The sequence below is a fragment of the Mus musculus genome, chromosome 14 (genome assembly GCF_000001635.26).
Source record: "Mus musculus strain C57BL/6J chromosome 14, GRCm38.p6 C57BL/6J".
Lineage (NCBI taxonomy): Eukaryota > Metazoa > Chordata > Mammalia > Rodentia > Muridae > Mus > Mus musculus.
In genome coordinates this window covers 118,420,893-118,448,081 of record NC_000080.6, presented here as the reverse complement: position 1 = coordinate 118,448,081, position 27,189 = coordinate 118,420,893, and positions in this window count along the sequence as shown.

The following is a 27,189-nucleotide window of genomic DNA, read 5'->3' as shown; positions in this document are numbered from 1 at the left end:
CCCATACCCTCTTCTGACCTCCAAGAACACTTGTACACATATGGTGCACATAAACCTGCGTGTTCCAGCACACACACACACACACACACACACACACACACACACACTACTTTAAAAATTTACAAAAGCGCATTACCCTCAGTGTAAGAAAATCACAATATGTCATTAAAACAAGTGTTTCTTCCAGAGAAATGCCATGAGACTCTTGGCACCTGGCCCCTTTAACACATTCAATCCACAAGCTTCCATTGTTAGATCTAGTATCCACTGGCTTCAAGAGTCTTCTGTGTTTGCCGTGAGCTACCCAGCCCTGCCGCACCTTGCTTTTAACCCCATAACTTGTAATTCTTATAAAAACTTTGGCAGTCATGCTTCGTTACTCATTAATACTTAATAACAGTGATCTACAGGAAGAGCCCATCATTCTAGGTCGTCATTATTGGGATAATATATGCTATTAAGAATTATCACAAATAATTGAAACTAAATCACACTTGTAAAAATAAAGGTACAAAGTCCATATTGAAGTGCAGCTCTCCTGGATAATTCTCCCAGACAGAGTGAGGTATTAAAAGCTAAGGGTCAAGCGAGTGTGAGGGAACAACAGCCAAGCAGTTTCACCTGCGCTTTTAGCTAGCTGTACTCTGCTTCGGTTTTTATTCACTGATACTTAAATATCATACTAGGACATTTTAATAGATGACATCTTATTAATCTGCATTCAGTGATGTGCAATACTTTCCATTCTTGCTTGCAAACAGTGTTCAATTTCCTAAACATCACATAATTAAAGATGGTTAGTGGCATTGGAAGGCAGCAAGAGTTACCTGAAGAAAACAATTAGCTTGCTAGGCTATAAGCTACAAAGTATCGGGAGGATGATGTCGGGGGCTGCCCAGTTCCATCGCAGTGAGTGGAGAGCTACCCAAGTACCATTTTCATTTTAGAAAAATGTAGGTATCAGATGACTTATCTAAAGTCAGAGGATACTTCTGGCATTGAGACTTGAACCCAGATAGGTGTGACTCAAACCTTGTTGCTCCCTGTAGACTGCACCCTGCTCTGTAGGAGAACACAGACTCAGTCACAGAAGATGTTGGGGCTCTTTTTGGTGGCTAGGTAGCCACCTCTCTTTAGTGCTTCAGGTAACAGGCGATGTCCCAGCCCTGCCTTCCACAACCGAAAGCATCTCAGAGTTTGGTGTCCCCAAGGGGAAGGACCTTCCTGTTGCCGCCATGCCAGAGTGAACCATATCACCTTTTGACTAGGGACAACACTCAACTATGTATTGAAGAAAAGATAGCAGTGCTGCTCTAGGCCAACAAAGGCTTTGTGTCACAAGGGCTTTGTCACCCTGCTCCAGATGAACAGGCTAGTATCCTGGTGCCATGACAAGGCTCTGAGCAGAAACTTGCAGAAGTGACCACTACCCTTATCAGCCATTGTATTATCAGTTTGTCCCCCAAACCACTGTTTGGCCAATATTCTAATAGGGACTTTAAGGTGTATCCAGCCAAGACCTTGGGAGAGAAGTCTAAGTCCTGGCAGAGCAGCTTATTAGGAGATGAGGAAGAGAAGGCAGAATCACCGGACACACTCTCACCCTGGTCACTGACAGGAGGATGGTCCAGGCAGTGGGAGTCCATGCAGGCCCACAAGGAGAATGAAGGCGAGGAGCAGTATGTCTTCCCTTGACAACGATGCAGAAGGTTCAGCCAATAGCAGGCCACCCCATGAATAGTGCTGGTCCTGAAACTAGAGCTCACTCTGGCTGAGATAACATCAAGAAATAATTAGGGCTGCGGAGGTACCTTAGTGGAAAGGATGCTTGCCGCAAAAGCTGAGGACCTGAGTTTGATCTCCAGCTCCCATGTGAAACACCAGGCCTGATGAGTACTTGTAATCCCAGACTTCAGGAGTGGAGACAGGAGGACTCCAGGGATCCCTGGTTGGCAAAACAGCTTAATCAGGGAGACCAAAACCCCAACCAGAGACACTGTCTAAGAAGCAAGAATGGATCTTGAGGAATGACATCCAAGGTTAGCCTCCAGTCAGTCAGTCAGTCAGTCAGTCAGTCAGTCAGTCAGTCAGTCAGTCAGCCAGCTAGTCAGCCAGTCAGCCTGCCAGTCAGTTTGTCTATCTCTGTCCGTTGTCTCTCTCTCTCTCTTCTCACATGCACAGAGAGACAGAGAGACAGAAAGAGAGAGACAGGGAGACAGAGAAAGATACATAGTGAGAGAGACAGAGAGATAGCGAGACAGAGACAAAGACAGAAAAAGACAGAGAGACAGAGAGACAAGCAGAAAGATACACAGAAACAAAGACAGAGAGACAGAAACAGAGAAACAAAGAGACACAAAGAGATATAAGCAAAGAAATACACAGAAACAGAGACAGAGAAACAAAAACAAAAAGACACCCAGAGAGACACACCGAAACAGAGAGCAATAAAAGATCAACATCCCCAAGGCTGATTTTGAGGAGTCTGCCCTTTGACACATTCAACACTGGACTCAACTTCCAAGGCACCTTGGAATGCCAGGATGTTTTCTTGGGCTAATTTTCAGTCAGGGACTTCCCCTGTGCTTTCTGCAAACCCCTCAGAGTTTCCAGCCACCTAGATGCTACACAGTAACAGTCTTCTCACCAGCAAGGTCAGAAGGGCACCCATTCCTTTTATGAATTAATTTGTTTTCCAGTCCCAGAGTCCCCACATGCCTTGTATGCATTGCTACACGTCAGCCAACAATTAAACCCAAAATGCCCATTTTTGAGCATCCCTTTGATTGTGTTTCTGCCTTCTCAGAACCAAGAAAAGATTTTCATTTTCCTCTCCCACCCAATAATACCTCTGATCGCCATCCTGGCTTCTGGCGTTTGATTTACCTAGACTACCTGGCTGTTCCATCTCACATGGTGTTCGCTCTCCTCTGTAGGAGTTATTGGTTTGTGCTTTGCTGCCATGAAAATCCTTTAGTCTTAAAAACTTCAATAAATATATAACTAGGGGGAGAAAAATCCCTTCTTTATAGCATAATTCAAATTAATCAATGCAGCAAGAATGATTGAGATGGAAAATTACCATTTGGCAAGCACCACAGTAAGTAATTATATGCGAGAGGCATGGGTGAAGGGTAAAATTAGTGGGCAGAAGCCTAATGAGGAAGAGAATACTTGCACAACCTCCACATTCAACCTCATAAGAAACTTATTAATTATAAGGGTAAAAGTAGTCACATCTTAGTGGTGAAACCTGGCCAGTACCACGGTAGCGAAGGGATCAAAGCTAATGTCACTCTCAGCACAGCAGACAGTCTAGAGAATACATCACACTACTCCCAGAGTAATTCTATTTATTTATTTATTATTTATTTATTTATTTTTATTAGATATTTTCTTTATATACATTTCAAATGCTATCCCGAAAGTTCCCTTTACCTCCCCCTGCCCTGCTCCCCTACCCACCCACTCCTACATCTTAGCCCTGGCATTCCCCTGTACTGGGGCATATAAAGTTTGCAATACCAAGGGGTCTCTCTTCCAAGTGATGGCCGACTAGGCCATCTTCTGCTACATATGCAGCTAGAGACACGAGCTCTGGGGGTACTGGTTAGTTCATATTGTTGTTCTACCTACAGGGTTGCCGACCCCTTCAGCTCCTTGGGTGCTTTCTCTAGATTCTCCATTGGGGGCCCTGTGATCCATCTTACAGATGACTGTGAGTATCCACTTCTGTATTTGCCAGGCACTGGCATAGCCTCATACGAGACAGCTATAACAGGGTCCCTTCAGCAATCCCATGGTAATTCTAACGATAGGAGAATTGTTATTTTTCTAAAATTCATTCAATAGGGCATAATAACCAGTCCTCTACCACAGTCACCGAAAGCAGGACTGACTCGGATCAGACGTGAGTCAGGACAGTGACAGCTGAAGGCCTCATGTGATCTTAAATTGGATCCCACATCAGAATACAACCAGTATATAGGGCAGATGGAAAACACTGAATAAAATCTGTGGGTGAACAATACTTCATCACAATATATTAACCCCCTGGTTTTGATAAGATACTATTAGATGTCAACATTTGAAGTTGGGCAAAAGGCCTCTAGAAATTCTCCTCTTTTATTTCCAACTTTTCTGAAAGACACACTCTATTTAAGAATAAAAGGTTAATATTCTAATTTCCCCTAAAAATCAGTTCAAGACTTACTTCCTAAAACCTGTCCGTATGCACTTTAGAGAGGTAAAACTAAGCATATAACCACCCTGGCAGAGGGCAATTTCAGGCTTGGTGGAGAGTGCAGAGCTATTAATTCGACGAGCCTTTACTGGACATCTACTATGCCCCAGTAATGACACTGGGCACTGGGACTTCATAGTTGGATGCTATGCACTTATTCACACCTAATAATATGGCTTGTTTCCCTTATATGGAAAGCTCCTAAAGAACCAGTCTAATCGTTCTTGGTGTTTTCCCATGGGATACACAAGACAATGGCATTTGCATGTTACTCCCTTGGCAAACAATCTGTTAGATAATTGAGTGGTTGTCCTGTGAATAAACATGGCTTAACTCAGGCTCTTTCTTTGGTGTGTAGTTGCTCCACCAAGATTTTTTTTTTCTGTGTCTAGTCCTCATGCTCATGACACTGTGGGAACATACCGTTGTCTCTGCCATCACAGGCTCCTTGGAAACACTGTGATGTCAAGATACACTTAATCGATGACCATGAGCAACCATTTGGCTTCCTGCCTCCTTTATTCACTTCTAAAACGGGACTATCAATAAGGATTCCTCAGAGCTGTGGCATAGGTCGTTCCCAAGCGTAATTGAGAGGAAGAGAGGCAGAGCCCTTGTAGGAACCTCCTTTCAGGGAAAGGCAAGTCTGACTTAAGCCTTTAAACAGAGAAAACTCCATGTGTTAGTCACACATGATTCTGGGTGAGTCATGGCTGGGACATGGCTCATTTGGTCCCCAGAAAACTTCATCCAGAAAGGAAATAAAATCATTTAGACTTCAGCCTCCTCATCACCTGGGATAACGCAGAGACCACACGAAGCCCCAGCAAACTCACAGTAGCGTGAAAAGCACAAGTTTCTAAAATAAAAAATAGTTGCTTTCAAACCATGCTGGGATACGTTTGCAAACTTGCAGACTTGGAAAGAGAAGACGTGTTGTGCCATCCTGAGGTTTGGGGAGTAAGAATCGACAATCCCCATCTATGCTACCTTGCCTTGGGCTTGACCCTGTGACAGGATGTAGTGTTTCTGGGACAGCCAGCCTGCCCACTGTGCTACACTGGCGCCACAGTTATCAACGGTTTCTTTGCTACTGTCTATTGGAAAAGAAGAGGGGTTTAAATGGAGACCTGCTGCTTTATAAGGGCAGATGGTAGAGCTGTCTTAATATTGGTGGTCTAGAAATACATAGCTCCTATTGCCTGCACCCAGCTATTAGGGTTACATTGCACATCCTAAAGGAACAGGCCAGGATTTCTGAAGGAGGAGGCCGAGGAGCTTGGAACAGCACGTGAGCTGCTGTGCTTAGACGGGCTGCAAGCAGCCAGAAGACACAGGCAAGTATGCACTAGACGGTCCATCCTCGTGTGCCAGGATTTGAAGCAAACATGGGAGGGCACGTTTCCTCTGTGGGACACGCTTCCACGTGGAAGCATGGCTTCTGGTCGCCACCCGAGACAGACACTCAAAGTGTTTGAGGAGCTGTGATAGAAGAGGGGAAAGCCAGAGATCTTCCTGCTCAGGGAAGGACACAGAGAGAAGATTCCCTGTGAACTGAAAACTAAATAAACATGCGTGCTGTGGCAGCCAACAGTGGAGAACCAGGCTGTGAGAAGGGAGACTGGCAGGTTTAGAGATATAGCTCAGCATATTCAGTAGGAAAGAAGGGAAGAAGTATAGGTTAGCACCTGGGATGGAGGCGAAGATACCACACATGCGCCCTGACTCAGTAGTGTTCAGAAGGAACGAAGGTGGAACATCCGTCCAATATCCCTTACATCGATGGAGACAGACCAGATGAATCCATAAGAAAAGGAGAAAGAATCTCTCTCGGTCACTGACAAAAAAAGTAATGAAAACCCAAGGCCCAACATCAGAGTTGTGTGCCCAGCACAACGCAGGCTCCAGATATTCTGTTCCTGAGCTTAAGGCGCTAGACAGCTAGGGGCTTTTGTGCATGAATTTGAAATATCCCAGAGGCTGTGCCTTCTTCCATCTAGCCATGGATAAAAGACAGCCACAAGAGTGCAGTCGTGGAGAATGAGAGCCAAATGCTTCTCTCCTAGTTCATAAAGAGGGGGGGGGGGGTATAGGAAGCCGTGAATACGAACCTCGACGGCTCAGTGTGGTGTGATACCTTCCACAGGTGTCCTTGCAAATGGAGCTGGTTCATGTCAGAGGAAGGTGAGTCTGGCTGGAGCCTTATGGTGGAGTTTTTAAGGAACTCTCTGAAATGCAGGGCTATCTATCAAAACTGAAGTTTCCTCGAAATTCAAGTTTCTAGGAGGTGAAGTCTTTCCAACCTGGTAGGCATATCAAGGTAACCTGCATGAAAGATATAGGTTGTAGAACCCACTTTATAAACCGAGGGTTTCTGTGCAAACCTACTGCTGGCAAAACAAAAATCTTAGCTTCCGCAGGCTGGTAAGAAGGAATGCCAAACTGTGGCTGTCAAGCTTAATGGAAGTGGCCTAAGCCAACCGCCTTCGCAGGGCACAGAGCTGATACTAGATTCTCTTGGACAAACCAACTGAAAATGTCTACAGTTGATTCCTTTCATTGGTGATCCCAGGGTCCCCAAGCAAGGGAAAAGGATTGTGGGAATACGCTCTCAGCAGCTCAATGGTTAAACACGGTTGTGATGTAATGGCTTGTCCCATCAATCAGTGCCTAGCTGGGAAGTTCCTGCAGCAGCCATTGGCCGCCACTTCCAAAGTTCCGTTCATGGTTTCCTGGAGGTTAGTAATTAAATGGCTAAGGCCTTTTGTGTTCTAAGGTTGACATCCAGGCTGAAGATTTTTTGGGACCTTGTTATGAACAGATTAGCTTATAACATTTTTGTGGAGTTATGTGAAAGGTGTTATTTGTGGAAATGGTTCAGATGTTGTTCTCATATTAATCGAGTTCTTTTTGGAGAAATGCTTAACTAGAAGAAACCCAATATTTGACATGGTAGAATAACACACACAAGCCAGGATCCGAGAATTCAACTTGAGAATTGAAATTCTTCCTAGAGACTAGAGACATGGGACAGAAACCACATCATTAATGACATCTATAAATAAAGAAATTCTTATTTTCAGACAATTTCTGTAAAGTTAATTCAAGCGAGAAAACAAAAGGAGAATGGTTAACCATTTCACCAGCAATAATGAAGCTACAGCTGTGCCTTGATGTAAGAACTGGCATTAAAAAAAATGACCCATTAACAGGCATTGCTTACCCATATTTTTAACACAGACAGCTTCAGAGATGAGCTTCATGGAGTCTCATGCTAGAAAGACTTGGGAAAGTCGACTTAGATTCAAAATTGGCTTCAACTCAGTAGCAATGTGCGTCAAGTAAGAAGTTTAGCAGTGCTGAACCTCAGGTTTCTCATTTGTAGGGATACCCTAACACCTGCCATAAAGTGTCATTTCACGCACTAAAAGGACTATTTCTAATACCCGTTGCTATTTCGAGCACCAGGGGCAGTTTCCTCTCTTCTAGTGAAAAGTCGTCAACTCTAAACAGCTTTGGGGGACTAAATTTGAATGGGCAAAACTCCAGTCTAAATGTTTTTGATCCTCCATTGGCCAACGGGATGAGTCAGCCCTAAAAGAACACCTGACCCTAGCACCTGGTGACACTCGAGTTATGCTGTGTATGCTGCTCTAGCAACAGTGACCAATGGCAGGTGCTTATTTGACAAACACGGTGTAAGCACCACTTCGGAAGGTTTGGGATCCCACAGGGCTTGGTTAGTGCCTGGAGCTGGTAGGTGTTTATTGAACATTTGCTGAAGAAATGAAGGAATAAGGGAGCCCCAACACACCGGGGTGGCATGTCTCTTCCTCGGCTCTTCATTCGGGTGAGCTTACCCCTTTCTCTGTGAGGATTCTGTTCTTACGTTGGCCTGCATGCCTGTCTCCAATAACCCTGCAGAAGGTGAATAGTCTGCTCTGATTTAGACGAACAACAGCATCCCTCATCTTATTTTCAGCGTGAGTTCCAGTGCAGAGCAGTTGCTTTCTCGGCAAGCTATTGGTTCTGAGGTCTGCTGGGTGAGATTCCCTCTGCAGAGAGAGCTGCTCACATGGACACTATGCCTTCTTTTCTGGTCAACTCAGTGAGCACCTAGGCTTGCTTTTGATTGAGGAATGCTTCACTGGTAGAATCCAATGAAAACAGACTGGTCAGGTTAACCCTAACAGTTTCAGTGGCAGTGATAGCTCTCTCGCTCTCTCTCTCTCTCTCTCCCACTTCCTATTTGTGCTGTTAGATTTTAATATCAGGGAAACTTGATATTTGTGTGTTCTATGGCCTCACGTGTGGCTGTCTCACAACTTTGTTTGAGAGACAGAGAGGAAAATATCCACAAATAAATAAAGCAACAGGGGGGAAAAGCCAAGAGTAGCAACTTTTTGATTGCTTGTTTTAGTATTTTTAACAAACTCCTAACAATTCCTTCCCCACAACACCGAACCTGAAAGAAAAAATGGTTCACAACCTAAAACAGACCTTAAAAGCACACATGCAAGTGGTGACTGCAAGAGGCATGCTCACCTTCTTTGATGCTAAGCGTTGGTCTTCAGGATCACAAGGCTGCACCATGATTAGGGACCTTAGGGGGAAGAGGGATGGGCAGATATGGCACTCTGGTCCTTCCCCACAGCCCACCAGGCTCTGACACTGTCTTAGAGGAGTTCTGCCCTTACTAAATACCCCATTTGCATTACTTTTCTCAGGTCTGCACTTACAAATGTATGATTTTGCATGCATTTTCAAACTGAGAACATTAAAAGGGGCTCAGCTTCTGGATACTGAGTTCTTCTTGGTGAGAGAGTGACTTTTAAAGTCAAGAGCTAAAAAAAATAAATTGGCTCGGGGAATTTTAAAGCAAAGCTCAGAACAAGCTGTGCTGTCTTCCTCTTGTTTCCCATTAGAGGACTGTATATAATTCGATATTTTAAGAATTGGAAAATGTGCTGCCTAGTGGACCACACTGAGATGGTACCCTTTGAAAAACTGGGGAGTAAAGCAAACAAAAGAACTTGTAAAAAAAAAAAAGTAGACACGCATGGCACATGGGCATGAATGTATGGTCAAAGTATGTTTTACATAAAAGCACACCAGATTTCCTAGCGTTCTGACCTAGCCAATTAAAGGTTACCATTTCACATATGGTTAAAGGTTAGAGTCCCAGGTACTGGGTTGAGGGTTATACTTTGGGCAATACCCAGTAGTCCATAAAGCTTAGGATCTGGTCTTTAAGCTGTGATTCACAGGGAAGTTTAAACAAGTTCCTATACCCATTAGGAGGTCAGCGTGCACTGAAATGTGTGAAGCTCTCATTGCTTCCATCAAGATTTTTTAAACAACCTGAACCTTAACAGGCTCTGCTTGCCTAGCACAGGGTCTAGTATTCAACACCTAGTAAATGATATTAAAAGAATAAAATAAGTCGTTGCCAGTGCTGATTTAAGAAACTACAATAACAACAACTAAACCAAACCTAGAGCTCTTCTATTTTTGAGCAAATGGAATGAATCCACAGAGCAAAAGTAAGGTTTTGATTTGGGGACCACAGCCATCCGGGAGGTTAAGATGGATTGTCCTTAAGGTTGTAAAGTAATAACGACTAATGGCAAGGTTGTCCTCGCTGCGTGAAAAAACCACCAGCTCAAATTCAGAACAAACTGGACCGGGATAAAATTATAGCCTCCATGTCTGGCAGCACAACTGACTCTGGTACCTTCCTCCCTAAACTCTTCCAGGGACCTGGCTTTGTGTAGAGTCGTAAGTTACCAAGAGTTTGAGCAAAAGGCCATCTTTAAGAGAGCTGGAAAGGACCACCCCCCCTGCTTTGGGCTCACGTGGTTCTCTTTAACGCCCCCCTTTACCCTCCTCCGCCCCCGTCCGAAACGTGGAATGCAGAGATGGAAATTTCTAGGTGGGGTCCGGTGAAGATCTAGGGCCCCTGAATGCGGGCGGAACAGTGTCCTGAGTTGAAGGCTGCCTGTCAGCAGACAGCCAGAGCCAGCACGCACAGGCTTAAAGCAGGACTCCAGCGGGTTTGCAGAGCAGCCAGCCCTCCAGAGAGAGGCTGGAGCGGCGAGTTGGTGCGGAGTTGGTGCAGAAAAGGGGTGGTCTAAGGGTACCCACCGTGGAAATTCACTCAGCCCCCTCCTAAAGGGCTAAAAAAATCACTGCGAGCTGCGCGCACCAGGAACCTCCCTGCCCCATCCTCATTCTCGGAACTGCAAAGCCTAGCGCCAGGAGTTTCCGCCCGCCCAGTGTCCCCAGTACCCTGAGGGACGACAAGGCTCTTTAAGGAAGCATTGGATTCTACTGGTCGCGGGCTCCTAGCTGCAATCTGTTCCCGTCAAGATCCCCTCCATTCCTATCCGCACTTATGCTCCTGCCTGTCCCCTGGTGAAGGGCTCCCTGGTGCTGAGCTAAAGACCGCGGTGGCGGAGAGTGGGGTGTGGGGTGGCCCGATGGTGCAGAAGGATGGGGATGCAGGAGGACCTGGGCCTCTCTGGCCTGCAGTCTCCCATACGCGGTGCGGCATGGCAGCGGGAAAATAGAGAAGAAAGCTAGAGGGACAAGCAGCGGCGACCCCCCACCCCCCGCCGAGGCCAAGCGGGAAGGACGCCAGTACTGGCAGGGCTGTGGACGGTGCTGAACTCCAGTGCCTCTCTCTGCGGCCGCTGCAGGGCCGGAGTCTTGCCCTGTCGGGAGGATTCACGGGCTCGACCTCGGGAAGCCGGTTGCTAACAGTGTGCAGGGAGCTGCGGATGATTGCGTCTGGCCGCCGGGGCGCCCCAGACTCGGCCGCGCATCCCTGCAGACACCTCGCAGCTGCTGCCACCCGCGGCGCCCTGGCGCTGCAGCTGCGGGGTGAGAGACAAGCCGAGCAAGCGTCCCACCCCCTGCTCCCCGGAGCCCTCGGATCTGGGACCAGCAGGCAAGAGACCTGTTGAAAACTCCGAAGGCCGACTTCAAAGACAATCAAATCGCCCGAGCAAAACCCTCTCTGCGATCTGGTATTTTCAAGTGTCATAAACGCTGTGTGGCGGTTAAGATTGCTGCTCCCTTAAATGGGCCAATAATTTGCAGCGCTATCTCCCACAAATTCCCCCATCCTGGAATCTCAATGTGAAGCAATTCAAATAAGTAAAACCATTTTACTGCTGTTGGAAAATTCGCATGCATTTATTCAGTTTAAAATTTGATATAGGGCATTTTTTTTGTATTCCCATTTATCGTTTGCCAAGAAATAATTAAGAGCAGGAGCTCGAAGATTAGTTTTAAATAAAAAATCTTCTCGAATATAAATGTCAGGTCATAAAAATTCCTTTTAAATCATAACAGCATATAAATCTTTGAAATTAACCATGTAATTACAATGTCTATCAACTTTTACCTGGAGCTTTGAGCCTCTCTTTTTAATCTTCCATTCTTTTTTTAATGAATAGCTATTTTGAAATTAAAAAGTACTGTTCATTACACATGCCCCACTATAATAGGGTTTTTATCATATTTGCGCTATGTAAAAATACTTGCTACTTTGTAATTATTCACACGCCGATCCTTTCCTATATTGAGTGGAAAATAAAAAATGAAATAGAAGTCAAAGGTGCTTGCGAGCTGAATGATTTACACAATTCATTAAGGACGGTGATTTTTCAGTTAGCATCAGATTAAATGGTTACTTACTCTCAAATAGCCCTTGGGGAGTTGAATTGCTGGGTAGCAAACAGATTAAAGTTTGCATTGAAAGAAAAATTGAATTCAGAGGTAATCAATAGCATAATAGGGGCAGTGAGTGGTGCCTGCTGCCTGAAATGAAATTACCATATTTTTAATCTTAATTTTCCACTCTGTTTATCTGACAGTGTGGATGTGCAATCCAAACAGATAATGAGAGAGTGGGATATTGACACCGCTGTCCTCTGGAGTGCTTGTCTTCCGTGATTAAATGCTGTGATCTGTGATTACTTTGTGCAGGGATGTCAGGGCTGCTGGCCAGAACCGAGGGAGGGGCCTTCACCCGGCAGCTGGAGCGTCTGACTCTCCCAGGTCCTAACGTCTGAAATTCATTTTCCACCAGTAATATTGAAAAAAATAACGCTTACCTATTTATGTATCTATTCCAGCTGCACAAATTGCAATAATTGATACCATTATTATTGTGGTCCTGACTTAAAAAAACATTTTAATTAGATCAATATGTAACTTCTGTATTAATGAAGCAACAAACTTGCTTCTAATCTGAAGATATGTTACAGAAGGCAGCACACTGGGAACTTAGATGGGAAGGTACATTGTCATTGAAGAAGCAGTAGAGAGAAAACCACAGGCATTGTTAAGGAAATGCGACCTAATGGCTGCAATTGTATAGCAAGCCATGATAATTTCTTAATGCAGATTGTTGTTGTTTTGTTTTTTTGATATTAGGAGAAAACGGTTTTGTATATTTAATCAAATTAATTTGTTTAGCCAGATGAAAATATTTAATTACAACATTTTGGGGTTATAGAAACCTGGTGGTCCACAAATTTGATGTCTTTTCCATGTCTACTGCTTTATGGTGGTTCAGGTAGTTCTCAAAGATACCCTACAATCAAAGGCATTGTTCTCTTTTGCAATGGAGAAACCAAGAATGTTTCACCTCAGACAACATATTAGGGCACAGCATTTGAATTTGAATTTGTGCAATCCTGTGGGAATAAGTTTACAATAGATGATGGCTGTCTGCTAGCTACACCAACAACCTGCAATGCACAGCCTACACACTGGGCGAAGCCTGCATGTGTTTGGAGAATTTGGTGATTACGTACAGTTCATTCATCCTCCCTTGTTATATATGTGAAGCTGAACCGAAAGAAATAAAGGGGAAGGGAGAGGGGAGCTGGCAGCCGCTGATGACAGATTATTATCTGACCATGTTGGACAGTCACAGCAAAGAGAAGGTGCCATCCATTGTCCAGTTGTCCTGGACTTTGATAGACATATTGTCTTGAGATCCTAACCCACATGGCATTTTTCTCAGTTATTTCTGATACACACAACTCTCTGAGAGGGGAAACGGAGCCATAGGCTAAGAACTTCGGAATGGAAAGTGTTTTCCAAGGTGGATGAGCTCCACAGATGGGCGCGTAGCTCAAGCCTATTCAGTCCATGATTGACAGCATTCCTTACAACCTCCCTCCAGCTCCTCCACAGGGCCAACTGATTGAAGCAGTACAATGTTAATAAATTAATATCTTAACCCCTGAGTTGCCATTCTACTTGTAGCACATACTAACTGGGTAATAAAACGGGGAGAGGAGGCAAATATAGTTACAAACATGGAACTGACAAATATTGCTTAGCTGCATATTATCAACATAGACTAGAGAAATCCCCATATTCTAGATAAGCTTACAAAGATAAAGACACATCTTCTTTACCAGCCTGTTTCTCATCTGCCCTGTGAGGGACTTACTTTGTAAATTGCTTTCCCTTAATAGAAGGCCCCACCCACCAAATAAGGGCAAAGAAGTTCTGAAGGATCTTCACAACAATACTGGAATAAGCTCCACATTTTTGCTCAGTCTTTCAAATGCACAAGTTTGTGTGCGTTCACACACACACACACACACACACACACACACACACACACACACACACACAGCAGGTATAGCAGGAAGATTAACAGAGTTTGGACTGATTCTTTCACATGGAGTTCTTGAACCATCTTGACAATTTATTCACTACTCAGAAACATCCATGGGCTTGAGCACAGAGGGCACCAAGAGCTGTGTGCACTACAGCAAGCTCACCTCGTGTTTCTGATAAGCTTACATTGTGTTCTCTAAATTTTTAATCGATACTCAAACACACCGAGTCTTACAGCTAGGGAATGTGGCTGATAAATGCCCATTGACATGGAAAGAAGTAACAGGGCTATTCGAACTTTACCCCGAGTTCCTGCCTTCTTCTGTAATTCAGCTGAAACCCAGGTTTTCTAAGGACACAAAAGCTTTCTGCTACCCTCTACCTGCAGTCGCCACTTGAAGTTTATTGAGCTTCGGAGCACACAAAGAGAGAGAGAAAATCCAAACTGATCTCTTTCCTTTCACTTTTCAAATCCTGACATGGTCCATCACCCTTTAAAAATGGTGAGCTGGCCTTCCCTAAAACAGGAGAAAAGAAGCAAACCTAAGGGAAAACAATGGAAGACGACGGGGTGATCTAATCTTTAAACAAGAAGACCTGCTTCTGAAGGCTTAAGACGGGTAAGCCTCACATTGATGTCACCTTCTCCTGAAAAATGTGAACCCTCAGGAGGTGAGAAAGGAAATATTAATACCCTTCCATTCATTGTCCTCCGAGTCTCCCTAAATAGATGAGATTCAAGAGATGGCTGCAGGTCACAAAAGTGGAAGTATTCATGGAAAATCAGTGAGTGCTCCTGATTGACATCTTGTATCATTAACAATTGACATCTTGTATCATTAACACTTGACATCTTGTATCCTTAACACTTGACATTTTGTATCCTTCACAAGCCAAGCTTTGGGAGAACCTAACGATTCCAAACGTCCTTACCAGGAACAAACAGCGCTCACTTCCTGCATGTGGCCCAAACTTCCCTCGCAAGCCAGTCTTGACAAAGTCAGCAAATATTCCTATCATAGATTCTGAAAACAGGGCTTGCTCAGAAACACTGACAGGTTGAGTAACTTCTCCCATCCTTGGTGCTGAGGATGGAGAGACATTTCTTAAAGAAATGGGTTTCTTTGGGTTTCATTGGGTTTCGCATGGTAGTATCGAGTACTTTCATAAACTTCCCCCATGTTTGAGGGTGTTAAGTTTCTATTGCTATGATAAGCACCAAAACCAAAATAAACTTGGGGAAGAAAGGAATTCTTTCCACTTACCATTGCAGTTCATTATGAACAGAAATCCGGGCAGGAACTTGGGCCAGGAACATAGAGGCAAATATTGAAGCAGATTCCATGGAAAAAGATTGCTTAATGGCTTGCTCCTCCTGGCTAATTCAGTCTTCTTTCTTATCCACCACAGGACCACCTGCACAGGGATGGTGCCACCCACAATGGCCTGGACCCTTCCACATCAATCATCAAGAAAATGTCCATAGACTTGCCTACAGACCACTCTGTTGGCAGTATTTCTCAGTCAGGGTTACCTCCTCTTAGACGACTCTGGTTTGTGTAAAAGTGACAAAAAACAAAACGAAACAAAAGCCAACCAACCAACAAACAACCTAACCAACACAGGAGGCCAGGACATTTTGTTTTTGTTCTCTTGTTTTGAAATTACTGTGTGTATGCCTCTCTGTCTCTGTCTGTCTCTGACTCTCTCTCTCTCTCTCTCTCTCTCTCTCTCTCTCTCTCTCTCTCTCCCTCTCCCCCGTGTGTGTGTGTGTGTGTGTATATATGTGCGTGTGTTTATGTGTGTGTATATGTGTGTGTGTATGTGTCTGTGTGAGTGTCTGTGTGTGTGTGTGTGTGTGTGTGTGTGTGTGTGTGTGTTGGTTTTCGGAAGAGGAGATTGGATTTCCTGGAATGGAAGTTAAGGGTGGTTGTAAGCCACTGTGTTGGTGCTGGGAACTGAACACTAGTTTCAGGCAAGAGCAGTTAGGAAGAACTTTTAACTGCTGAGAAAACTCCCGCTTTTACTTCTGAACTACACATGTCTAGTAGCATTAAAAGTAATCAAGGTAGAAAAAAATAAAGGTACCAATGATACAGAAAGTGACAGTTTTTGCAGAAGGAAGGTGACAAGTGCATGGTGCACTCCAGACATCTGTCAGGGGGACTCATGTGACCTAATTTCCCATTCCCAGTGCCAAGTCATGCCTAGTACATACTAAGGAAAAAGGCAGCAACCATTTGCTCAACAAATGATGGAACCACAGGGAACAAGGAACACGTGGCTGCCAGGTCACTGTGGAGGATTGCTAATAATCTGCACCTTAAACATATATGTCCTAAAAAAGCCAATGTCCTCAGGGCTCCCAGTGTCCCCTAGTCTCTGTCTACAAGTTCCTTTCTCAGACAAACAAACAAAACCCAGAAAGAACAGTTTAGGATTTCACTCTCTCTTTGCTCAGATCCTCAAAAAAGAGGAAGTAGTCACGCTGAAGAGGCTGCTACTCCCAGCTGCTCTCCACCAGAGGCCTAGATTCCACACACCATGCAGTGGTAACTTGCTTCGGTGTAAGTTGGTGTAGGGAAGGAACGGAAGCCTCCTTATTGGCTCTGCATGGAAACACAGGATATTCTCGTCAGTTTTGAATGAATTAAAAGGTAGACCTTATGTCGTATTCTAGCAAATTCTGCTGAGTTCCTCCTTGGAAAGCAAAGCTGTAAATGCTGTCATGAAGGGCATTTCACTGCACCACGGCTTATTGCAATTTCCTGTGTCCCCCAGGAAGACAGTTACCATCTGGAGTCCCCATCTACTGTAGCTCTATGCAGTTTCTGGCTCTAAAATTATGTGATATTGTTCTTTAAAAATCTAGCTTACAAGGTAAACATTTTGAGGGGGAATGCAGTAATGGAGGATTAAAGTACAGTTCTACAAATTTTCTTTTATTTCATGCAAAAAAAAAAGCCACAAGATAGAGGAATGGTTTGGGGGTTACATATTCTTTCATCCCATGTTGAAATGTATTTTCTTTGTTGAAACCTAACCATAATGTGTATTTACCACCAAGAGTATCATGGCAGCTCAAAAACTTGACACCAGTAATTTAATTTAATCCTGTCCTTCATAGCCTGTGTGGGTGGCTCCACATCAGACCAAAGTGGTGATTAATGAAACACATAGATGTGGTGTCATGTCACTCCCTGTAGTCCAAATGTCGCTTCCTGTAGTCCATAGACATGACAGCATGCCACTTCCTGTAGTCCATAGACATGATAGCATGTCACTTCCTGTAGTCAGCCTGCCATTTCCTTATATTGGGTTGTAAAACTGTGGCTCTGAACCCCTTCTCTTTATTTGCTGTGCAGGAAGACTGTTGTTACATTGAGGGGTTTCCTGAGGCAAAATCCAGGTGCTCTCAGTCTAGTAGCCCAGGGGAAACTAGAGAAGTCAGCTGCCATGTCACGAAGGCATCTAGACAACCACGAGAGGCCTAGAAAGAAGAAAATGAAGATCCTTGCCAACAGTCGATGAGGGCCTAAGGCCTATCAACTGCCAGTCCCAGGAGGGAGCTTGGGGACAGATCTTCACTCTATTGTTCTGATTGACAGCGGCCCTTCTCAACAGCTTGACATAACCTCAAGGGAGAGTTTGAGCCAGAATCACCCACACTGCTCCTGGATTTCTGCCTACAAAAACTAGAGAAGAATTGTTTGCTGTGTTAAGTTGGTTACTTTTGGCATGGTTTGCCAAACTACAAGAACAAGTTTCAAAACACAAGCATCAAAGTCATATTCTAGAACCAGGTGGCTACCAATCACACAGCTTCCAGCGTGAGACTTTCCCTAGGTACCGAACCTTTTCTTCCTACATAATTGACATGAAATTTAAATATTTTAAGTTGTGACATCCAGCTTAACAGTAACCTAAAATGTAGAGTTTGCACATTGGAATTCCAGCTGAGTTCATAGACGCTATGTCACTATGGCTGAAGTCTGCTTTGCTGAGACATAATTATAAACTCTCATAGCACAGGGACATAAATCTAAGGCTATTTCTCTGGCCAGTTAAAAAAAAGAAAGGATGCATCCAATACACGTAATAGGTTCAGGTAACATCCAGGACAGCAGTCCACTACTTTTGCACCATATTTGAAAATCTAATAATGAACCCACATAGGATCAGACGAATTGCCGAAACTGAAGCATAGAACAGAAACCCTCAAATTATTTGAGATACAGTTGCTCCTTCTAAATTCTTCATGAACAAAAATGTGATAAGTAGTCATAAGGAAATTAAAAGTATGTCACTCTGGTCTACAGAGTGAGTTCCAGGACAGCCAGGGCTACACAGAGAAACCGTGTCTCAAAAAAAAAAAAAAAAAAAAAAAAACAAAAAACAAAAAACAAGAAACAAAAAAAAAAACAAAAAACAAAAAAACCCCAAAAAGTATGTCACTCAAATTTAGAAAGATCCACCTGCCTCTGCCTCTGCCTCTGCCTCTGCCTCTGCCTCTGCCTCTGCCTCGAGTGCTGGGATTTAAAATGTGTAACACCATGCTCAGCCTAGCGTGTTTTCTCTCTCTCTCTCTCTCTCTCTCTCTCTCTCTCTCTCTCTCTCTCTCTCTCTCTCACACACACACACACACAGAGGCACATGGATGGGTGCACACGCTCGTAGAGGCTAGAGATCAGTGCTGTGTGTCTCCCTTCTTCATTCTCTGTTTCTTCTTTTGAGATGGGGGTGCTTCTCACTGCATCTGGACCTCCCCAGCTAGACTATCTGCAGTGAGAGAGCCCTAGAGAGAGAGCTAGTATCTCACTTTCGCTACCAATACCTCATCCTATGTCCTGCCTCCTGTCACAGGCTGGCACTGCCAAGTCTAGCTTTTCTCTTTGGTGCTGGGCTCTGCTCCCAGGATCCCATGATTTACCAAATTGATCCATCTCCTCAGATCATGATTTGGGGTTTCAGTAGAATGAATTTAAAATGATTGTTTGGAATATAAGCTGGAAAAAAACCTTCCAATTTGAATATAAGTTATTGTTATTATTATTAAAAGTAGACATGAATTAGTGACAGGACTGGTCATGACTATTTAGCACTTATAAGATTGATATTTTCAGGGGCTGGAGAGGTAGCTCAGTGATTAAGAGCGCTGACTGCTCTTCCAGACGTCCTGAGTTCAATTACCAGCCATGGTAATTGGTGGCCAACAACCACCAATGGGATCCGATGCCCTCTTCTGGTGTGGCTGAAGACAGCGACAGTGTACTCACATACATTAAATAAATAAATAAATAAATAAATAAATAAATAAATAAATAAATAATTTTTTTAAAAAAATAAAGGTTGATGTTTTCATTCTGAATTCAAACCTGACTTTGAGTGAAGGCACTTTTTTTTTTTTTTTTCGAGACAGGGTTTCTCTGTGTAGCCCTGGCTCTCCTGGAACTCACTTTGTAGACCAGGCTGGCCTCGAACTCAGAAATCTGCCTGCCTCTGCCTCCCGAGTGCTGGGATTAAAGGCGTGTGCCACCACACCCAGCATGACAGGCACTTTTACCACAATCATGGGCACGAAACCCCTGCTAGAGGAGTTTAAGAAAGCTCTATATGATGGCTGTGGGCCCAGGGTTCCAAGTCAAGCTTTGCTGCATCTGAGGTCCCTGTTCTTGCAATGACACTATGTTGCCACCCTCACTTATTAAAAATATCAATATTACTAGTAAGAGCACGTTAGCAGTTGTTGGTTTTAGTATAGATCAATAACAATCCACCAATAACAACACTATCATCTCGCAGAAAAGATCTTTATATTAAGCCTGTGAGGAGCCCTAACTGAGAAGAGATTCTGGAGGAAACCAGGAAAGGGCAGGGTGTGGAGATTTCTGAAGCTTCCCTCCCCATCTGAGGACAAGAATGGTATCAGTATTTCACAGTATGTGTCCATCATATATGCCTGAGTTTGTGACTGTCACCCTCTCCTGCATTCCAGAGTTGGCCTTTTGTCTCAGAATATCAGTTCCTTTCAGTTTTCCTATTGCAGGTAAATATGATTCTAATATATTTCTGAGTATTCAGTACCAACCTTTAAAAAAATCTATACACATATAATTAGATTTTTTTTCCCAGGGTAGAAGGCCATTTATGTTATTCATCTTCCTGAAGAGTGTGAGGGAGTCTTTTGGTTTTTCTCGTTAGAATTCAAAGCAGGCAGTTTCTTCCAAGAGTTTCCAGGAGACAGTCATACTGGTGGCACATAAGGTTTGTTATTTGGACCTTCAGAGTAGTGGGTAAAAGGAGAGTGGCAGAGCTCTAAGACCCTTCAGAGTAAGCCTTCTCTGCCATCCTCGCCACGCCTGACCCCCACCTGAATTGTCCTCAAAGGAAAACAGGACAAGAAACAATGTAACTCAGAGCTGTACCGAGGGAAGGAAACTGCAGACACTCCTTAAGTGTGTACAAAACAGGGCAGCTGTCAACCACTTCTGTAACAGCTACAATAGAGTGAGGAAGGGATACATTCAGCTCTTTGGCTTTTTGTGTGACTCGTGTGTGTGTGTGTGTGTGTGTGTGTGTGTGTGTGTGTGTGTGTGTGTTTAACTGTGTGATTGTTTGGAGGTCAGTCTCGCTTTCTCTCTCTGTCTCTCTGTGTATGTGTATGTGTGTGTGTAACCATGTGATTGTATGGAGGTCAGTCTCTGTCTCTGTCTGTCTGTGTGTTTGTGTGTGTGTGTGTTGTATTACTGTGTGTGTCTGTGGTTCCTTAAGTATGCAGTGTTGCAAATTCATTGACTCAACTGTTTCTTTTCCCATCATATCGCAGAAAACTGCCCCATTTTGAGGATAATTTACTAAAATATTACTATCACTGCAAAGGGTAAATGGGTCTGGGAAATTGACTGTGTAAACGGTTATCAGAAAACTGTGTCTGCCTCGCCCTGTCTCACGACCTCTGTGGCACACTTTGAGTTCACTCGCTTCTCCCTTAGACTCTAGCTTTTGTTGTTTCCTTCTTTTATATTCAACACCCCCTCGATTTTCCATGTCATTTTCCTCATCTCAAGACAGAGACAGAGATGAAAAACACAGGAGCATTTTCAACATCACACACAGAAAAGTTCCACAGTGGAGGTTTATCACATCCTGAGTTTTAGAAGCGCATGGCTGGAGAGAAATAGTCTGTTGTTGCCTGACTTGAGCCTGCTCATACTGAACAAAAGCAATCCCTCCATATCATTATGATATTTTTGCCAATTTTAAATTAATTTTTAAAGTTACCGTACAAAGTAAAAGTTCCCAATATGGGGTTTTCACACATGCATGCCAATATACTTTCTTCTAATTGTCCCTCTCTAATCCTGGCCTCTCCTGAAATCCCTTGGATGGTTCCTCCTTACTCCAATAGATTCCCTTCTGCTTCATGTCACGTGTCTGTCACTATCTTCTGGTCACATGTCTGGCACCATCTTTAGGTCACATGACCATGGGACTGTGATAGACAGCCTATTTTGGTTGAATGGGGCTTGCTCTGGTGACCCAATAGAGAAAAATCTACAAGGGATGGAAAGGCGAGCCACATTCCCAGAATCAGGTGCCTATCCATAATTCTGTGCCTAACAGTGGTGCAATGTCCCAAGCTTCTGGCATTCTGGCTAGACTCCACCCCCACAGTTACCTGGCAACAGTTACCTGATAGCCCAGCCCACTATAAGAGGGACTGCTTGGCCCCTCCTCGCTCCTTTTAAGCTTTTACCTTTCTTACTCACTAGCCCTCCTTCTCTCCCCCCCCCCCTCTCCACGTGGCCATGGCTGGCCTCTCTCCTTCTACCTTCTCTCCTTTCTCCCTGCCTTTCTACAATAAAGCTCTAAAGATCTGTCTCTGATCACGAAGGCCTGCCGTGCTTGAACGATGGGATAGGCTTTCTCCTAACGAGCAGCGTCTAACCTTCCACCATCCTGTGCTCCAGCTATGCACCTGACCAAGGATTCTCGCCTGCCAGCACCACCTCTCCCCCTGCTCTCTCCTCCCTTCATCCCCGGGTGCTGCCCAGGGGCCCATAATTCTGTTCTCAGCTCCGCCACCGCATCCAGCCTGGGATGCTGGAGGCTGAGAACCTGGTACCTGGGGCTGCCCCTTGTTCCCCACCCACTGTGTGGGGTCAGTGGTTTAACACAGCCAGATGCCCACCCTGGGGCCACCTGGAAAACGAGTGCAGTCCTCCCGTGCCCGCCTGCCCAGAGCACTGGAACTCTGGTGGGACGTGGGTTCTCTACCATTCCCCTCTTTCCCCAACACTCACGGCCCGGCACATTTCGGTCACCATTTTCAGGTCACATGTCTGTTACCATCTTCAGGTCACATGTCTGTCACCATCTCCAGCTCACATGTCTGTCACCATCTTCAGGTCACATGTCCGTCATCATGTTCAGGTCACCATCTTTCCCTCCTAGCTTAAGACTTCTTTCTCCCTCTCACCAGACTAGTTTTATCATACACACACACACACACACACACACACACACACACACGAACACCCACAGACAATTTTAAATTTAGGCTCCATATATGCTGTTTGTCTTTATAAATCTGGTTTATTTAACTTTTCACAATGGCTCCCCAGCTCCATTAATTTTTCTAAAAATGTCATATTTTTAGTGACTAAATAACATTCTGTTGTGTATAAACACCACACTTTCTTTATATGCTCACATGTCGGCAGACACCTGGATGAGTTCAGATTCCTGCCTATTATGAGGAGCATAGGAATAAATGTTTATTGATTGCAGAGTATTTCTGTTGTTTAATTTTTATGTCCTTAATATTTTCTAGATATTAATCCCTCATCTACTATGTAGTTGGCAGAGGTTTTTTCCCCTTAATGAAAATAATAAAAATAAGCTGTCTCTTTATTCTGGTGGCTGTTTCCCTTGATGTACTGTTTGTGGTTTTGTTTGTTGTTTGTCTGCTTGCTTGTTTCTTTGAGACAGTTTTTTTTTCTGTGTAGCCCAGGCTGTCCCAGAACTCACTCTGTAGACCAGGCTAGCCTCTAACTCATAGCGATTAATGTTTCTCTCTAGCACTTTCAAAGCTTCAGGTCTTATATTAAGAACTGGCATAAATCTTTAAGGAAGATTAAATAATGAGTAAAATATGTATTTTACCTTTTCCTATTATTATAATTTAAGTAATTTTCATTTGCATTTGGTAGAGGTTTAGAGTACAGACATCTATTTGATGGAACCATTAAAATGTTAGTGAAGTGAACGTGAAAGTTCGTTCTTGATTGTTTTAATCAACACTATCGTAGGCTATCTCTGTAAAGTGTTTCTCCCTTATGAACCTTGGTGACTTACATTAGTAGATTAATAGTCAACATATTTTGAGCAGCACGAGAGGACTCCAGGCATTTTTTTTAAAAATCATGTTCCTTTCTTATAATTGAGGAAATCCAAGTATGTGCCCCCATGCTTAGCTAATCTTTTCGGTAAGGCACACGCATGCACTGCATTCTACAGTGAACATAGGGAGCTTTCTCTCAGGTTAGAAAAATATCAGTCAACACAGCACCCTCCTCTCTGTCCTTCCCAGGGATGCTCCTGGCATCCCTCCCTTTGCAAATGGCTAGGATATACTCTTGTAGAGTTAACTACATTTTTAGCCTTACAGTAGTTTTTTTTTTTTTGTTTTGTTGTTGTTGTTTTGTTTTGTTTTGTTTGTTTGTTTTTTTGTTTGGAAGCAGGAGCAGGGTTTTTCTGTGTAGCCCTGGTAGTCCTGTAACTCACTCTGTAAAACAGGCTGGCCTCAAACTCAAAGAGATCCACCTGCCTCTGCTTCCCAAGTGCTAAGACTAAAGGCATGGGTCACCACTACTCATCTTTTTAAAAGAATTTTTATTTCAAGATCCATGTGTTTGAATTATGCACACGGCTTTTTTATCTGGACTTTGGCGCTTACATATCCTCATTTGCAGTGTGTATGTAAAAATAAGGTCCCCCAGGATTACAGAGCACAGTCCAGCCCTCAGGTCTGTGAAGAGCACATGAGGTGTTCATTGTCACAATGTATTGAGGTAGAAGGAGGCAGAAAAATGAGAACGGCCAGGGACCCAGAGTTCTCTTGAGAGGAGGAGGTTCCGGGTTGTTCTGAATCTTTCTAAGCATGCCATTCAGGACCCAGTGGGGCGTATTAGGAAACCTTTGCCCAAAGAGGTCTTCATAGTTTATGAATTCACTTCCTATTCCTGCCCTCTTACTGCAGGCGGACCTTGCTGTCATTTGTCCAGGAGGACCAGTCCCTTCTGGGCAGTATTTGGAGCAGTGTGGAGGAATTAAGTAGAAGAGAGGTAACTTGAGGTCCCTTTACTACAAAGATGTATGTTGTGGTCACACATAGGAAGTAATCGGCTGAAGGGGGTTTATGCCTGTTCGGAACTGCAAGGAGAAATCTAACTTCAATTAAGCAAAACTGAGAGGACCTTAGTCAGACTTCCTTTTCGATAGCCAATAGGCGACACAGTCAGCATAAAGGGAAAAGGTTGGCTTGGGCCTCTCCCTTTGGGAAGGTCCAGTCTCTAACCTGCTGTGGGCCTGTGCACCAGAGCTGAGTGTATCAAGGTAGGAGTGTGTGACTGAGCAAAACCACTCACATCACAGTCTAGAAGCAAAAAAAAAAAAAAAAAAAAAAAAGGAAAGGAAACCAGGGAGGTCCCTAATACCCTTGAGGGGACTTGTCACTATCGACCTAATTGGCCTCCCACTAGGCTCCACCTCTTAAAGGCTCCTCCTCTTAAAGGTTCTGCAGCTCAGTGGCCCAAAGGCCTTTGGATGACACTCCATATCCAAACTGCATCCGGGAGTGAGCTTGGGGGGGTGGGGGGGCGGCGGCGGGGGGGGGGCGGCGGGGCGGGGCGGGGGGGGGGGCAGACACAGCTGAAACTGTTCCTCCTGAGACATTCTATCAAGGGAGTTTGGTGAGGCTCTCTCCCAGAATACCCCTGCAGAGAAAATAAAAGTTGATTGCTGAGGAAGGTTTCAACTCAAAAGTCAAGAACAACCTGATTCTCACAGTGTCTCCTTTGGGCATTCTGGTTCTGTGAGTTACAATGATCTCGTGCTGTCATTAATTAGCTAGAGCTACTGTCCCAAAGAAATAAAAACTTCCCCAGAAGAACAGAGGGTAAAGCGTGCTTTAAGGCCCCTTCAATTGCTTCTTTTGTTTATGAGAGATTTACTCCGAGTCAGTGGGCAGGATCCCTTTAATCATGACACCACGCTGCAGCGATCTTCACGGATCCAGAGCCAAAGGCTGTGCGTGGGTTTCTGATCTGTACAGTATCTTACAAAAATAAATGCCCTGAAAAATGAAGATAAGAGGGAAGTTATGACTTATCGCTCTAGAGGCAGCAAACTCCCGGACCCTTCCCCCTGGGTGATCAAAGGGGCAGCGCACCCTGTGAATAGTTCTCCTTATTGAGGGCTTCTGGGAGCAGAAATCAATGCTGTTGCTTGCGGGGCAGGTGCAGCGAAAATAAAGGCTCTCAGTGCTGTCCCCCGGCTCACAGAGCCATGAGATCACACAGTTCCCACAGGCCACAAGAAAGCTGCCAGCTCTGCCCATCTGGAGGCCGCTGTGGAGATGAACTCCCCAGGGGAGCGGGACTCTGCTTCTCCGCCCCTACCCTTCCTCAGCGCAGGCAGCGGGAAGCAAGCAATCATCCTCAGAAGCAGACCAGCTTTGCCTCTGCCTGTTGTGTAGCCCAGATGGAGACGGAGTGCCAGCTTTCCCAACTGGGCAGTTAGTGCTAGCCTGTGGTCTGTGAAAGTCTAAACAAAAGATGGGAGCATCCTGCGTTGCTGAAGGAAACCTGTATCCCTAACACAGGCCCAGGATGGGGGAAACACAATCAAGATTTTGTACTCAGGCCAACTCAAGTCAGGATTTATAGGGTGTTCCTTGGGATATTAATTAAACTATTATTAAATATTAATGATGATACTATGAATCGTCTGGAATTAGCGTTTAGAAATTATTGCTTAAGTTTGTGCGTTTGTTCTCCCATTATAGTTAAAATAAATCCGTAATGTGTATTAAGTTCATTGAGTTGATATTAAAGATGGTCAAAATTACAATTTTTGCTCTTTTAAATTTTTTTAAAAGAATCTTGCCATGTATTCCAGGTTGGCCTCAAACTTACTATCCTCCTGCCTCAACCTTCTGAGTGCTTGAATTAAAGGTGTGTGCTACCATGCTACTTCAGAGTTAGATCTCTCTCTCTCTCTCTCTCTCTCTCTCTCTCTCTCTCTCTCTCTTGAAAACAGAAACATTGAGTAAAAAGGGGGTTGGGTGTGGTGATACATTCCTTTAATTCCAGCGCTCTGGAGACAGGCACACAGGTAAGCAGCGCTCTTTTGAGTTTGAGGCCAACTTGTGGTTCCCGATAGGCTGCGGGCTAGCCAGGGCCTACATAGTGATACCTTATCTCAAAACAAAACCCACAAAAACCTGGATAAAAATAAAATACAGAAAAATAACAGTCAGGCCTGCTGCTTAGTACTGCTGCTACCTTTGACAATTATTCCGATTCTAGGTACAAGAGTGTAGTGTGAAGCCTAATAGAGATTTACTAGACTCAGCCTATACTTGACAAATTGGAGCGACTCTCACAAGATCTTAGGTAGTTTCCCTTGGTACAGCCTGTAGAAATACTTTCAAACCAACTGAATAGTACGGAGGGGTCCCGAGGTGGCCAACTGTGGTAGAGTATAGCTTACATATGCAAATGAAACTCGTGAAAGACTGATGCAAAAACCACATTGCTGAGGCGGTACTTCAGGCGCGCATGCGGGGAGCACGTGCAGGGCGCATGCGGGGTACATGCGAGGAGGATGTGGGATGTATGCGTGGCACATGCGGTCAGGCAGGCAAGGAGTCACAGCTAGGCTCTTTCCTGTCTCCCAGGCTTCTTGGGAGAAGCCCAAGTTCTTGTTTGTTTCAAAATATCATCTTATACCCAATGTCTGAAGATACTTTATTTTAGATAATAAACAGTATTACATAGAAGGTAATGTAAGTATAGTATTCTAGTGTCATATTTTAAAATGTGTACAACTGCGGTGTGATAAAACACACAACTGTTAAATGTGTAATTCTTGGCTAAATCGGGGCTGCACAAACACTACCACAGTCCTTCAAAGAGATGCACAGGTCGGTCCTTCTGCACTCAGCTCCTGATCCAATCCAATCCCAGGCACTCAGCTGCTTTTGACTGTGTGCACTCACGCTTTGGGGACATTTTGTA